Here is a 17,770-nt window from a genome sequence, read left to right on the forward strand (position 1 = left end):
CTTGATGGTAATGGGCCTCCTGTTCGCTGGGCTTTGTGGGTGGTGACAATCCATCCCCAACAGGTTCCAATGGAATTGGAGAGAGGGTTGTCTCTGTTGGCGACCCATGCCTTGGCTCTCTCAGAGTCTGAGAATTCCTTATACCATATTCCCAGATACCAACGTGGGAGCGCCGCCGAAGGTTTGAAGAAACCAAGCTCGAAGACTCCACCTGGAGAAACAAGTGTTCTGTTGCTTGAAATTGTAAGAGATTCTGTAGACGACAGAGTGTTGACGTCGATCGAAAGGGTAGGATTGAATTGTAGAATCAGTACGAGCAAGAACGACAAGGTGTAAGAATGGTGGCATGTAATGCTCTCTGCACCTTTCATCTTTCTTCTTCCCTTTTTTTTTTCTTTTCCGTTTATGTCTGAACTTTTCTTGACGCACGAGATGAAACTAACTTGCATGTGTTGATACGTGTTCCTATTCATAATTCAAAATTAGTTAATTGTTATCATCATTCATCCCTAACCTACCAGAAGCAAGATGTTGTGTTTCATATTCCATGACTTTCTCAGCCTTTCAATCAATCCATTTCCACAAACCTTTAATATCATTAGTCTACATTTTTAAGAACATAGCATATGATGTTCGGCAAGTTTGGCGTTCATAAGAGCATCATATGATCCATTCAAAGTTTATTGAAGTTTAGGATCTGAGTGATTTTTCCTCTACCACTCCCAAAATACAGATTTTACTGCCCGCAAAGTGGTGGGCTAGTGGTAGGACGTCTTTTGGTTAAGGGTGCAACTCCCACGTCATGGGTTCGATTCTCCTCCCTTGCTGTTAACAACACTTTCTTGGGAAGTCTGTCAATTGGGCTTTGGCCCAATTGATTTACCTGGTAAGCAGAAATACAGGCGGCCTGTCTACCCCCTAGCATTAGTCGGAAGGCATTCCAAACTCGGGACAGGCAGTGTGGTGGCCCAACTTGGATCTCATGGCCCGTTCGACCCGAGTCCGCTCGGAGCTCATGGTGTCCGTTGAACCGTTGAACCGCGGGAGTTAGTCCACAATGTAGCACTTCGGTGCGTTCTTACCGGAACCGACCGGATCAGCCGATAGGGTTTATCAAAAAAAAAAATACAGATTTTACGGATAATAGGATCAGTCACAAAATACTCTAAACCGTTTTAATCCGTTCCAAACCTTTCAAAAGGTTGATTTTCATCAGAATTTGTGTAACGGATAAACAAATGTAAAATATTTTAAATTTTAAAACTGAAATATCATAGATAAAACTTATAAATTAATTTATATTCACTAACAGTATTTATGTTATAAAAATTTTGAAACAAAAATGTTCACTATAATTTTTAAATATTAATTTATATACGTATATAAACATATATACATTTACATAAATTTCAGTGAGAAGAACAAAAATGGGAGCACCTGAAAAAGAGGAAGACAAACTGCTCATGCATGCATGGTGGTAGCCTGGTAGAGTGGTAGGGCAATGAGTTACCATTAGTTAAGTATGACCTTCCCTGTGTCACCGTTTGGTTGCTTTTGAAGGAAATGAACTTGGAGTTCTCATGTCAAACTTATTAAAGACATATGAACAAGTCAACACTAATGCTATAGTTAACATCAGGGTGGGCACATAGTGGATTAGCCTTCGGCACGGTTTGGTTTCAGGTAGGAACCATTCGGTTCCCAGTATATCGAAAAATATCATTCTTATATTCAATAGGTACTTATAAAATTTCAATTCGGTTCCAGTTTGGTTCCGCTTCGATTTCCGATCCGTTCTGGATACATGTTTAATATGTGAATCTAATATATATAAGCATAATATTTTTGATTAACATGTTAATCTAAATGGTCTAGTGGTTTACATACTTGCATATTCATCAATCTAACTAGAGCTCAAGCTATTAAGATGTCAATTTTATAAGTATTTATAATATCATATATTATTCATCAATCTAACTAGAAATATCATATATTTATAATATAAAAGAGTAGATAAAAGATAATGTGATCTGGTGGTAACAATGTTCCCTTTTTACCCGAAGTTTGGTTTTCGGTTCGGTTCAGGTTCCAGTTCGGACTTTCGGATATAGAAATATATAAACTATTCGGGGTATTTTAAGATTTTAGTCCGGTTTTAGTTTCGGGTATTTCTGTTTGGTTCCGATTCGGTTTTTCGGTTTTGATATTTTTGTCTATGGCTAGAGTGGATATCTGAAATTTTAAAGATATTTGTGATCCGCTTCGCTCCGCATGGATAATGGATTTTTCAATTTGATTTGTAACTTCTCAGATATTCAGTGTCACGGATATCTGTAAAAATTTGTATTTTTACTGGATATTCGATTTGATCCGTCGATCCGGCAAAAAAATTAAAAATCATTTTTGAAAAATATTAAGAGAAAATGAAAAAAAATATATAAAATAATAATATTTCATTACAATCTTTTTAAAAAGTACATACTTTAAAAATCTATTAATAATAGGAATCCTGATTAATTCCAAAGGGTTTGTGTTTTTATAGGTTTCCCAAATTTTATGAAAAATTGTGTTTGTTCATTAAGATGTCTTTTCATAAAAGGATTTGTCTGTTCCTGCATAAAATGATGTGTCTGTTCCTGCATAAAAGATGCAACTATTGTAAAAAGTTGTGTCTCTTCTTTAATAAAAGATGCAACTCTTTATATTTAAAAATACGATTATTTAAATAAAAAGATATGACTATTCAAATGAACTTTTAAAATGTATAAATAGTTCATGTCCACACTTTTGTGAAAGTAAAATTTTCACTAATCTAATTGATAATAAAATAGTGAAAATAAATTGTTCTACGAAGTTACTTGGTTACAAATTTTCAGAAGATAGTTCAAATGAAACGTTGTCAACAAAAGTTGTGAATTCCAAGTAAGTTAAAAAGTTACGAGGTCATTTTTGAAGTTTTTAAATTATATTTGTTTAAAAGTTGTGTCTTTTATGAAAAATAACTGTTTATATTGAAAGAATGTGATCATTTATATTGGAAAATTGTGACTATTCATAGTGAAGAGAATGTGACTATTCATATTGAAAAATTATGAGTATTCATATTAGTATCATTTCAAAAAGAACCATCCTTAAATTGAAAAGATGTGACTATTCAAATAAATTTTTAAAAATCTATAAATAGTTTTTGTCCATATCTTTTAAAGTATAATTTCACTAATCAAATAAAAGGTGAAGAAAGAAAGTTCCGTCCAATTAGTTAGTTACAAATTTCTAGAAGATATTCAAAATATCGAAAGTAGCCAGTGTCCATGGCTTTCTCAAAGCATAATTTTCCCAATTAATGTGAAGAGTTGTCTTTTTCATTTTCAAGAGTTGTGAAGAATGTCACAAAAAGTTGCATCCTTTTGTTTATAAACCGCCTAGCTTTTTAAAAATTGCATAATTTACTACTCATACATTTCCAATTCGATTTGTTGTAAAAGCCCTACGGTTGCAGCTTTCTATTATTGTGTATCTGCATTCACTTCTAACCGTTTAACTTTTATAATGTTGCATATGTTACCACTAGTACCTTTTCAATTCTGTTTATTAATAATAGGAATCCTGATTAATTCCAAAGGGTTTGTGTTCTTATAGGTTTGTCAAATTTTATGAAAAGTTGTGTTTGTTCATTAAGATGTCTTTTCATAAAAGGATGTGTCTGTTCCTCCATAAAAGATGCAACTATTGTAAAAAGTTGTGTCTCTTCTTTAATAAAAGATGCAACTCTTTATATTTAAAAATACGATTATTTAAATAAAAAGATATGACTATTCAAAGGAACTTTTAAAATGTATAAATAGTCCATGTCCACACTTTTGTGAAAGTAAAATTTTCACTAATCTAATTGATAATAAAATAGTGAAAATAAATAGTTCTACGAAGTTACTTGGTTACAAATTTTTAGAAGATAGTTCAAATGAAACGTCGTCAACAAAAGTTGTGAATTCCAAGTAAGTTAAAAAGTTATGAGTTCATTTTTGATGTTTTTAAATTATATTTGTTTAAAAGTTGTGTCTTTTATGAAAAATAACTGTTTATATTGAAAGAATGTGATCATTTATATTGGAAAATTGTGACTATTCATAGTGAAAGCATGTGACTATTCATATTGAAAAATTATGAGTATTCATATTAGTATCATTTCAAAAGAACCATCCTTAAATTGAAAGATGTGACTATTCAAATAAAATTTTAAAAATCTATAAATAGTTTTTGTCCATATCTTTTAAAGTATAATTTCACTAATCAAATAAAATGTGAAGAAAGAAAGTTCCGTACAATTAGTTAGTTACAAATTTCTAGAAGATATTCAAAATATCGAAAGTAGCCAGTGTCCATGGCTTTCTCAAGCATGATTTTCCCAATTAATGTGAAGAGTTGTGTTTTTCATTTTCAAGAGTTGTGAAGAATGTCACAAAAAGTTGCATCCTTTTGTTTATAAACCGCCTAGCTTTTTAAAAATTGCATAATTTACTACTCATACATTTCCAATTCGATTTGTTGTAAAAGCCCTACGGTTGCAGCTTTCTATTATTGTGTATCTCCATTCACTTCTAACCGTTTAACTTTTAAAATGTTGCATATGTTACCACTAGTACCTTTTCAATTCTGTTTATTGATAATAGGAATCCTGATTAATTCTAAAGGGTTTGTGTTTTTATAGGTTTCCCAAATTTTATGAAAAGTTGTGTTTGTTCATTAAGATGTCTTTTCATAAAAGGATGTATCTGTTCCTACATAAAAGATGCAACTATTGTAAAAAATTGTGTCTCTTCTTTAATAAAAGATGCAACTCTTTATATTTAAAAATACGATTATTTAAATAAAAAGATATGACTATTCAAAGGAACTTTTAAAAATGTATAAATAGTCCATGTCCACACTTTTGTGAAAGTAAAATTTTCACTAATCTAATTGATAATAAAATAGTGAAAATAAATAGTTCTACGAAGTTACTTGGTTACAAATTTTTAGAAGATAGTTCAAATGAAACGTTGTCAACAAAAGTTGTGAATTCCAAGTAAGTTAAAATTTATGAGTTCATTTTTGAAGTTTTTAAATATATTTGTTTAAAAGTTGTGTCTTTTATGAAAAATAACTGTTTATATTGAAAGAATGTGATCATTTATATTGGAAAATTGTGACTATTCATAGTGAAAGAATGTGACTATTCATATTGAAAAATTATGAGTATTCATATTAGTATCATTTCAAAAGAACCATCCTTAAATTGAAAAGATGTGACTGTTAAAATAAATTTTTAAAAATCTATAAATAGTTTTGTCCATATCTTTTAAAGTATAATTTCACTAATCAAATAAAATGGTGAAAAAAGAAAGTTCCGTGCAATTAGTTAGTTACAAGTTTCTAGAAGATATTCAAAATATCGAAAGTAGCCGGTGTCCATGGCTTTCTCAAAGCATAATTTTCCCAATTAATGTGAAGAGTTGTGTTTTTCATTTTCAAGAATGTCACAAAAAGTTGCATCCTTTTGTTTATAAACCGCCTAGCTTTTTAAAAATTGCATAATTTACTACTCATACATTTGCAATTCGATTTGTTGTAAAAGCCCTACGGTTGCAGCTTTCTATTATTGTGTATCTGCATTCACTTCTAACCGTTTAACTTTTAAAATGTTGCATATGTTACCACTAGTACCTTTTCAATTCTGTTTAAATAATCTTAGGTCAAAATTTTATACACAAAAATATAATGCTCGATGTACGTGATCAAGGAGTTATCTCCTCCACTGTTATGAATTTCATTGATCATAAAGATAAAGTTAAAGATGATGGTGAACTATATGAGAGGAAAATTAATACATAAAAATTGGATGATGATGTTCAGAGCCGTCGCAAATTATTTATAAACCATGTTCAAAAAATATTAATGGTATATTTAACGATGTAATAGAGTAGTTTTAAAAATTTATAGTTTTATATATAATATATATATATATATATATATATATTATATTTGACATTTTTTCTGAAATTATCAGCTCTAAATTTAATAATATGATTAAAAAATTAAATTTTATATCATAATTTATATGTTTAATTTCAATAAATCAGATCAGTGGGTGTTTTCTATTTGAAGGCACATTATCTCTTTTTAAATGTTTGGGACTGCGTGGGAGGAGATGGATGAATCACGTTTTCTTTTTGGCTAACTAACAATCTTTGTACTTTGATTACTTACCGTTTTTGACTTATTTAGTCTTTGATATTGGTATTTTTCCAAGTTCTTTATAAGCAGTTAATTGTTATGTCTTTCTACTCCATTTTCATTGCGAGTTTTTGTGACATTTTCAAAATTCTTAAAAATGAAAAAACAAATCTTCACATGAGAACTGGAACCATTGCCTTTTTAGGATGAAGAAAACATAATTATACGTTTTGAAAGATAACTATTAATAATAGGATGTGTTATGTGTTCATGCTACAAGTACTGTCGGCATAGCTAAACTGTTTGTGCCTAAACTGATGTTTTGCATGCAATTGTGCATTCATAAATCATGTATATGCGCTAATAGGCATCATGTATAATATGAGATCAAGTATTACGGTTAGGGTACGGTTAGGATTAGTCAAAAAAAAGGATTACGGTTAGGAGTTAGAACACACAATAAAAAGCCTAAAGATGTCTCACGGTTTTAGTTGTTGTTTTGTGAAATATGTTATGAAAAGAATAACATAATCTGGGATGACAAAGAAAAAAGAATAACGCAATCTGGAAAAATAATTATTTGCATGTTGGACTTTTGTTTTGTCGACATTCACATTCATAAATGATTCTGAAGAATGAATGGTTTGCATGCAAATGGATTAACTTTCTGTGACGGTTACAGGTTACAGTTTTTGTTGTTTTGAAAAAATTATGAAAAGTCACCATTAAAGTAACGTATAAATAATCCATACGTGGGTGACTAATTTAGTTAAAGTTACATAAACTGATTAGTCAAAAGTTGTATCTTTTCGTTATAAAAAAAGTAAAATTAGTTTAAAAATTGTCAAATATGAAATGATTTGGGAAAATTGCCAAAACGGAACAAAATTTAGCATGGTTGTCCCTATAGTATAAAACAATCAATTAGTTGTCTTTTTAGTATAATTTCTTTCATAATCCCAAAACTAACCCTTGATTAATCTAATTAAACACATTAAGCTAATATAATTTAAAATAAATAATAATTAAAAATATTTTAAAAGGGAAAATAAAAATAAACTTTGTAAAACTTAATAAAAATAAAAATAATTTACAATTTTTTAACAAAAACGTTAAATCAACCTAATAAAAACAGTTTACAAAGTTTTATTTTTTGTAAAAAGTTTAAAATGTTTGTAAACTTTTTAATTTTATCAAAATTTTTAATAAAATAAGGAAATTTAAAATGTATTTTTATAAAGTTTGTTTAAACTTTTTATTAATAACTTTTGTAAAGTTTTATTTTTATTTTATAAAGTTTACAGATTTTATAAAGTTTTTATTAAACACATTAAACTAAAAGAATTTTTTAAAATTTAATTTAAAACGTTTTAAAAATGGAAAATAAAATAAAAAGTTTAATATATTTAATAAAAATAGACTTTGTAAAAATAAAAATAATTTACAAATTTTTTTAATAAAAAATGTTAAATAAACTTAGTAAAAACATTTTACAAATTTTATTTTTATAAAAAGTTTTAAACGTTTTTAATAAAACTTTAATTAAATAAAAAATATAAACTTTATAAAATTAAAAATAAAACTTTACAAAAAAATTTCATAAAAACTTTAAACTAACTTTATAAAAAAACATTTTACAAAGTTTTATTTTTATAAAAAGTTTAAAACGTTTGTAACCTTTTTAATTTTATCTAACTTTTTAATAAAAATAAAACTTTTAAAATGTTTTTAATAAAACTTTTAATAAAAATAAAATTTGTAAACTTTATAAAAATAAAAATAAAACTTAACAAAAAATTGTACCTAATTTCAAAACACCACATGTTGTATAGATATGTATCATAGAGAACAATAGTTTGTGAAAAAAATCAAAAGAAAAACTATGGAAAAACCATAGATTAATGAAGAAGACAAGAGATAATCATTTTTAAAAACTTTTGTCAAGTAAAATCGAAAATAATACGTTATAGGAAGTTAGAATATTTTTAGGAGATTTTTAGAATATTTCCTTAACTGAAACTTTCATTAATTTTCGCAAAAATCAGTTAATCTTATCCGTAGAAGGCGCCTTCTAAAAGTTTAGAAGATTGACAAAAATCTAGAACACGCTTTCTACTTTTAGTAGACGGAAGAGTACATTTTTGAAAACACATTCTGCGAAATTTAGAATATTTAATAAAAGTAGAAGATGCTTCTGGACGAAAAGTAGATAGCTTTAGGATTAGTAGAATGCGCATTCCACTTTTTTAGAAAATTAGTAAATAGTAGAATGTACGTTCTAAAAATAGTAGATGAACGAATTTATTTTAGAAATCGCTTTCTACTATACTATTTTCTGTAGAAGGCACATTCTACCTTTAGTAGAACATATTTTCAAATTTTTATTTATCAACTTTTTGAAAAAAGAAAAAATACCAGCTTGTGTATATAGGTGTTTTATTAATTGTTTATATTTTTAATATTTTTTTGATTCACAAAAGTATTTATTTCATTAGTTTTCAGAAATACAAAGGGTAAAAATGAGAAAAATTGGACAAAAAAGAATTTATACCAAAGGGACAACACCCTTGTTTTTTTGTTCTCTATTGGCAATTTTCCCAAATGATTTTGTGTTTCTATCCTAAAAATGATGTATTGAATAATTGAAGGTTTTTTATCTTCAAAATGCAATATTTTTTAATAGATTGTAGAAGGGTATAAAGATGTATCTAAAAATGTTTAGATGTGTCTTTTTGTCATAAGAATGTTTTTTTTCTCATCCAAAGCATGAGTTTTTTTATTACTTAAAATCTACTATAAAGAGTTGTGCCTTTTCATTATGAAATGCAAATTACTTTTAAAAATGTTTTAAAACATCCCAGTAAGTGTTTTCTATAGTTATGTGTTCATTATAAAAAATAAAATTAATTTTAAAAAATTGTCAAATTATGAAATGAATTTTGTTTTCATCAATGTGTCTAAGCTAGCTAATGTGCTTTTTACGCTAAAATGCAATGGATTTGAAAAAATGTGAAAATGTTTAAGATTTTTTTTTGAAACTGGAAAATGTTTAAGATTTTTCTTATCATCTTGAGAGTATGTCTTTTATTCATTAACATAATATAAAAATTGTATCTTTTCATTATAAAAATTGTATTAATTTTAAAGAGATTGTCATACTTTAAAGGTAATATCTAAAAGTATCTAGCTCAAATCTCAAAAGTCGTAACTATTCATATAAATTTTTTTTATTCATATAAATTTTGAAAATTATAAATAGCTCATTTTTATAAATATCTAATTGTGAATCTTTAACAATTTATTAAAATGTGAAGAAAAAGCATTATGTGACCTTCTTACAAATTCTTACAAAATATTCAAATGAGAGCGAAGGGTAGTATATAGGGTAGTTTGTATTTGGATAGCAATCTTAAACAAAGTTGTTAGTTTTAAATTTCTTCTATATGAAAAGGTGTATTTTTATTTTATTTAGAAAACTGCATTTATATGCATGTATGTTCTATGGAGACATGATTCATGTCATATATATTTTTTCATAAATTTATATTATATAAGAAAATTTCATCAAGACATATTAGTTAATATATGTCATTATATTCTGTGAAATTTTCCAGCAAGAATATTCTTAATGCATCGTTGTATATTTTGAGTTTAGTGGATTTTATCAAAATCAAAACCATTCCATTTTTCATGAGTGTGGAAAAATACAAAGTTTTGAATCTTTCTTTACTTGTATAATTATGGATTCAATACAATGCAACTTTGTATCATGGGTATATATAGATCAACAAGATGGAAAATTTGATCACATATAAACACAAAGAAATCTATTTGTTATTTTTGTATCTTAACCTAAGCTTGAAATTTTAGATTGAGAAATTGTTAGCTTCTCGAGTACGTATATCTCAATACAAAAAAAATTACTATTTAAAAATTTAATAAATAACGTCAATGATTTTTTTACAAAAAGGTAAATTTATAGTTTATCAACTTAGTTATTTAATCATTACATTAGCTTAATATAATAATTATCAGATTTTGATAAAAATAAATTCCCAAAAATAAAGGTAATAGTATAAATGAAATGATTATGTCAACACAAGTTAATATACACTATAATGACATCCAATTTCTTTAATATTATTTCTCATGAAATAGAGCATATAAACAAAAAAATATTAAAATACTAATTTTTCCAATATTGAAAATAGTAATCTCCAAAAGCAATTTAAGTTTTTATTAAAAAGTTCATTATTATAAAATATTTTTTTTAGATTTTATAAAATGAGTTCCTGTGCGATATCACACGGGTTCCTTTCCTAGTTTATATAGGACCGGTCTTGTTTGAACCCGCACGTTATTGTCGACTTGTTGGGAGGCTCATTTATCTTTCTGCTAAAAGACCTGACCTGACATTTGCAGTGCACATATTATAACAGTGTATGCAATCACCTCAAGAAGAACAATGGCTAGCTGCACTGAAGGTGGTTCGATATTTGAAAGACACTCTTGGACATGGCATCATATTACGAGCTGAATCTTCCTTCCACTTAACAGGTTGGTGTGATTCAGATTGGGGAGGTTGTCCGATCACACGTCGTGCGCTTAGCATTTGAATCGTTGGATCGTTCAGTTGGGATCATCACCAGTTTAATGGAGAACTATAAAACAAGATATGGTTTCGTGTTCCTCTGCAGAAGCAGAGTATCGAGCGATGGGAGAAATTATGAAAGAGCTTCTCTGGCTCAAATCATTGCTTCGTGAGATTGGCATTGAACATGATGGACCTATGACACTGTTTTGTGATAGTTAGCATGCGATTCATATCAGCTCTAACCCAGTTTTTCATGAACGTATGAAGAATATTGAGATAGAATGTCATTTCATTCGAGATGAGATTGTCAAAGGAGTCCTAAAACCATCCTACATCTCTACTACAAACCAACTTTCAGACATTCTGGCTAAAGTTTAGGACATAAGAAATTTTTATTTTTATTTTTAAGTTGGGCATTTGAAATTTGCATGCTCCAACTTGAATGGGATATTAAGATATGGTATATTCTCATATCTTGGTGATATACGTTAGTTTCCTATTTCTACATATTGTCAAATTCATGAATAGGTTTAGGAACTAACAAAGAGATTGTATAAATACCTTGTAACGATGTTTGGAATAAGACAAGTTGATATTCAGCAATTCATTTTTTGTTAGTTTTCTTTTTCCTTTTTCTTCCTCTACATCGGAGGAAGAAAATGTTTTTACCATTTTTTATTTTAGTTTTTGTTGTGAACGGTCATGAATTAGGTTAAAAGAAAAATCTTATTATATAAAGCTTGGTTCTTCAAAGTTACTAATTAACATGATTGCGACATGTGTCAATAAATATTTAAGATTATGACATGTGTCAAAAATAATATAATTATCTTTTCTTTGGAATTTAAAATAGATTTTTACAAGGAAAATTTTCATTACAAAAATAGTATTTTAAGGCTTTTTAGGCTTTTAGAAAAAGAAAATTACTATTTTCTAGAGTATTTTAAAAAAGGAAAATTACTATTACGTTATCTTTTACAATTATATATTATTGAAATATTTGATTGTAATTTTTTCATTCTACATAAATTAAATTGTAAAGTGCTATTTGAAAGTAATTTTTTTCTTTTTACAAAAATATTTTTTTAAAGATACTAAGGAAAGAGAATTATAAAAAATAAATATTAATTTTAAGATCACGACACATGACAATTATATATTTAGATATAACATGTGTTAAGTAACAATTTTCTTTTTAAAAAAATTAAGCCAAAAAGTCTTAAACTTAGTTTCCTTTTTTTTTTTAAAGTCTTAAACAAATTTGGTTATTCAGAGTTAGTAATTAATAAGATCGTGACACATATCAATTATATATTTATGATTGTGACATGTGTTAAATAATAATTTTTTTTATAAAAACATAAACCAAAAGCATTTTAAAAGTTAGTTTTATTTCTTTCAAAAAGTCATAAATAAAAAATTGTAAGGAAACAAATATTTCAAATTAGTAATTAATAAGATCGCGACACATGTCAATTATATATTTAAGATTGTGATATGTGTTAAATAAAAATTTTATTTTTAAAGAAATAAACCAAAAGAATTTTAAAAGTTAGTTTTCCTTTTTTCAAAACGTCTTAAATAAAAAATCGTAAAGAAACAAATATTCCAAATTAATATTATTTAATAATATCTTTTTAAGTTGGTTTAAAATAATTATAAGATACAGAAAATGTTGTAAGATAATTTTGTTACATATTAAAATATTTTAAAAATATTTTTTCTTATAAACTTATTATATAAAGTTTGATTTCTTCAAAGTTTTAAAGATCACAACACATGGCAACTATATATATTTTGATATAACATGTGTTAAATAACAATTTTATTTTTTCAAAAATTAAGCCAAAATAATTTTAAAACTTAGTTTCCTTGCTTAAAACAGTCTTAAACAAAAATACTGTAAAGAAACAAATATTCCCATATAAATAATTATTTATTTATAGTATTTCTTTTTTTTTCAAACATGAGTTTAGGATAATTATAAGATACAAAAATATTGTACAATAATTTCGTTACAAATTAAAATATTTTTTCTTATAAATATTTGATAGTATTTTTCATGTTAACAAAATATTAAATCAAAGAGAACAGTAGAAAACCGTATAAGTTAAACAAAAAAGTATTGGGTTAAAAATTTATAAAAAAACCTATAAATTTATCTTAATTATAATGCTCATTTTTGAAGAACTTTATTTTCAAGATCGAATAAAATATATGGATTTAAGATAATTATAAAATCAGTAAACATTGGTTTAATACGAAGAATTTCTTAGTAACACAAATAATTAATAGATGAGATTTTTGTTATATAAAATTTGGTACCCAAAATAAGCATAATCATGACACATGGTAATTATTTATTTAAGATTATCATATGTGTTAAATAATTTTTTTTAAAAACTTAAACCAAGAGAATTTAAATAGTTTGTTTTTTCTTAAAGTCGTAAAATAAAACTGAAAAAAATATTTCTATATAAATAATTATTAATAAAGTATTATTTTAAACATGGGTTAAGATAATTACAAAATACAAAATATCATTAAAAAATGGTTATAGTAATTGTTTCTTTAAAGTTAATATTTGATAGTTTTATGTTAGTAACATGTATTAGAAAAAACATGTTCGAAAGAGATGGAAAATAATGAAAGAAAAAAAGATAGAGAAAAATATAATTTAGCAAATGACATTATTTTGACAAAATTTAGAATAAAATGTGTATTAAAAAATCTTTAGTAAATAGAAAATAATATTTTAATTAAAAAATTAAACTATTATTAAAGAAACTATTTTACAAATATTTTTCTTAAAGATTTTTAAAATGAAATTTATCTTATAAATTACTACTAAATAAATTTTCAATTTAAATATGATATTTAATAATTTTGAAATATTTTTTATTTTGTTGAAAATTATATTTTGTTGGAAATTTTAAAAATGGAAAAATACTATTAACTAATATTTATGATTTATCATTAACAAAAATTGTTTTGGTATCTTAGTATATATATATGAGATAATTTAATGCATATCTCATTTTAAATATATAATTGTCATGTGTCACAATTATGTTAACTATACTTTTGAAGAACTAAGCTCAATATAGTCTTTTATAATAAGATTTCATTAAGATTTTAGAAAAAGAAAATTAGTATTAAATAAATTATTTTTAAAATCTGTTTTTTTTTGTTAATTGAAAAAGGAAAATTTCTACAAACTATTAAATAATTTTAAAATTGTTTTTAACATTAAATAGTTTTAAAAATTAGTTGTTTCAAACTTCATTTTTTTATTTTCTTGGTACTTATATTTTTTAATCATTACATATTTAAACACATAGCACAATATTATAAAAAGTTACTATCAAATAATCTTTTACATTTATCTTTTAGTTATTATTTTAAAAATAGAAAATTACTAAATAATTAATTTTTAACAAAATTTGTTTTGGTTATTAACTTAGTATATATACTTTTAATTATGAGATATATTAGCACAAGTCGTCATGTGTCGCCATCATATTAATTATCAAATTTGAAGAACCAAACAACTTTTAAGAAAAAATATTAAACAAAAATAAATTATAAAATGCAACAAGTACAATAAATTATTTAATAAAAATCATGAATAAAAACTATTTAAATAAATAAATAAAACTCATCTATGTACCATGATTATAAAATACAAGTTTGACTAGAACTTATGTAAGAAAATAATTTTTTAAATTTAAAATAAATCTCACAAAACATATGCAAATCAATTATAAAATTATAATTAAATGATTATTATTTTATGTTCTTTATTAAATTAAACATCAAACAAAATCCGTTGCAATGCAACAGGCTCATATCTAGTAGAGAATAAAACGTATTGAGGCAAATACCCGTTTAGGATTTTTGTTATTGATGTGATAATAATTTACAAATTCTTAAACTCATATTTATACAGCTTCAAAAAAACTCGATTTCCTTTCTCCAATAGGAATAGTAACTTATTTAGAAAAAAATAGTTTTCCTAAACCGAAAAGGTGTACTGTACCACGAGTGCTGGATATTTACTGGTGCACAGAGATATAAGACACACAAATGCAACAATATATGAATTTAATAACAAATTCCAATATATATATATATATATACTTTTTGTTAATTTATTTAATCGTACAAGAAAAAGGAGAGGAAGACACATGTATCTATATCTGTTATTTATATTTTGTATTCAGTAATATAGTACATCTTATTGTGCAAAAACACGCAACAATTTATTAATACTTTTATTTTTTCTATGGCAAATACATAGTATTATTATGAATATTATTCGAGTTTCAATGTTGATATAAAATCAGTAGAGTTTCAATGTTGATGTTGATAAAAGATCAGCGAGGGCAGCGGTCCATAAGACACAAGCATCCTTTACCAAACAGGCACTTACCTTTCCATAATTTATTCAATTTCAAACATTCGGCATTACAGCTATCGGAAGTACATGAATGTATGTGTTCTATATCATGATAACACCATTTTCCTTGAGCAATCGCCGTTTCTCCTATTGCTATAATAATTAAAAACATAACCTTTAGTTTTATATTTAAAGTTAAAAATCATTTGTTGACAACAATAAAAGTTAAAAATAATGTTTTTGTAAAACATATGTTAGGGAGTTTTCTGATATATATATATATATATATATATATATATATATATATATATATATATATATATTTTAAACTGAAAGATTATTTTTCTTTTTCTATCATTCATTATTCTTGGAAATCATTACACACAATAATATAAAATTAAACACATAATCTATGTAAGTATAAAAAATAAATGGCATCAAATAAAATTTATTTTTGAATGATTATATATTATATTAATAGAACTATAAATGTAAATACTAACCGAACAGATGAATTGTGAGCATAACGAAACCAATAAACCAAGGTTTGAAAACAACTTTCATCTTTGATAATGAAAATATTGGTGTTTTAAAATTTAGAAAGACATAGAAGTACATTTATAGATGAATCAAAAATTGAAACATATCTAATTTAAGCTATACATCTTTTCAAATTCCGTTATGAACGGATCTAGTTTGACAAAATAATCACAATCTCTTGTTTTTTATTATTAAATAAAAATTAGCTCATTTATATTTAATTTAAAGTATTTTTGGTATGCATAAAAAATCAAATTCAATTAAGTCACAGATTCAGAATTTATATAATATAAATTTAGAGTCTATTATATATGTTTGAGATATATTTAGATTCAGAATTTATACAAAATAATAATATTTCATTACAATCTTTTTAAAAAGTACATACTTTAAAAATTTATATAGAGATATAATTTTATATCTACATGTATATACATATGTATATAGTGGATCAGATCTGATATCTATGTTTTAAAATATGATTATTTGTGATTTGTTCTGTTTTTGATGGATATTAAATTTTAATATTTTTTTGAATCGTAAAGTTACGAATATCCTTGTTTTTCTGGTCAAATCAAAATGAATAAAAGAACGAATCAAATTTCATTTTGGTTTTCGGTTATTTTTATTTCCAAAAACATTTTAGGAGAATTTAATTTTGGGTTAGTTCGGTTAAATTTTCTATCTAAATTGAAAAAATTAAATTATCTCGATTAATTTTGGTTATTTATGTTTGAATTTTGGTTAGTTCGGTTATTTTATATTGGATTTCGGTTAAGAATGGTACTAGTTGGTAAAAAAAATTCTTATAAAACCAAACTAATCGATTATCGAACCAAACCAAACCAAGAAAAAAAATTTAGTTTCCAAACTAAACCTAATTTTCAACAAATCATGTAGTTAATGTGATAATCAAAACACTGTGTATTACTTAAACGTTTAACTAGATTCTGACTCGTCCGGGTATATTTTCTGTTTAAATATTTTTTGAAAATTTTAATATTTATTTATGTTATGTTTGTAATTTTATTAATATTTAATATTAATTTAATTTAATATAATTTTTGATAACTATATAAAATTTATATTAATTTAGTTTAATATAATTAAGTTGTAGTTTAGGCATACGACGTAAAGCTTGTGTAAATATCTATGTTTCTGAAAAAAATCCCTAATTATCAAAAACATACGGCAAGGACATATGACGAAGTCTAGTTTCTCAAATTCTAGGGTTTTTAAGTTTCGATTGTGAGATTTGAGAGAGGGAAAGTTTGAGAGAGAGGCTGATAGAGTTCTTTTGTGTTCTGTGTCGAAATTGAAACGAAGAGAGAAGGAATCGTGAGGCAAACTGAAAAAAAAGAAGTGAAAGTTGTATGTAATTGGAGCTTTGAAGATGAATAGGTAAGTCATCTTGTACTTTGCTTACTTGTGATTTCATAATGAGTTTGATGAGTTTAAAAAGTTATCTTGTATATAGGAGAATTAATGTTGGTATACTGGGCAGCAGATGGAACATATAATTAAGGATCAAATTCTCTCGTGACCCAAAAGGAGTTCAAAAATTCTAAAATGACACAACCATGATTTAAATTTATTTTACATTTACATTTAAAGATAAAATAAAGGTAAATAACTAAAAAACCAGAAGACATTTACTTATTTACAACCCGTGCCACTAATATCCACCCAAGATCCGACCCGTTTTCTGACCCAGAATCTAACCTATTTGTAACCCTAAATCCCCAAATCAAGCACAATCTCTCCTTCACCTTACACAATCCAGTTTTGTTGTTCTTGTTCTTAACCCAGATTTATACTTGTTTTTTTTGTTCTTATCCCAAATCGATCAACTTATTATCGTCCTTAATCGATTTCCTCTTATCTGGATCGAACTTTAGCTTTACTGTGAAAAATTCACGACATTGAAGAACACAGAGTATTACTAGTACAACTGGTACAACGCAAACTAGTACAACTAGTACCACTCTAACTAGTACAACTAGATTAAGTATAACCATTAACCA

This window comes from Raphanus sativus, chromosome 6 (genome assembly GCF_000801105.2).
Source record: "Raphanus sativus cultivar WK10039 chromosome 6, ASM80110v3, whole genome shotgun sequence".
Taxonomy (NCBI): Eukaryota; Viridiplantae; Streptophyta; class Magnoliopsida; order Brassicales; family Brassicaceae; genus Raphanus; species Raphanus sativus.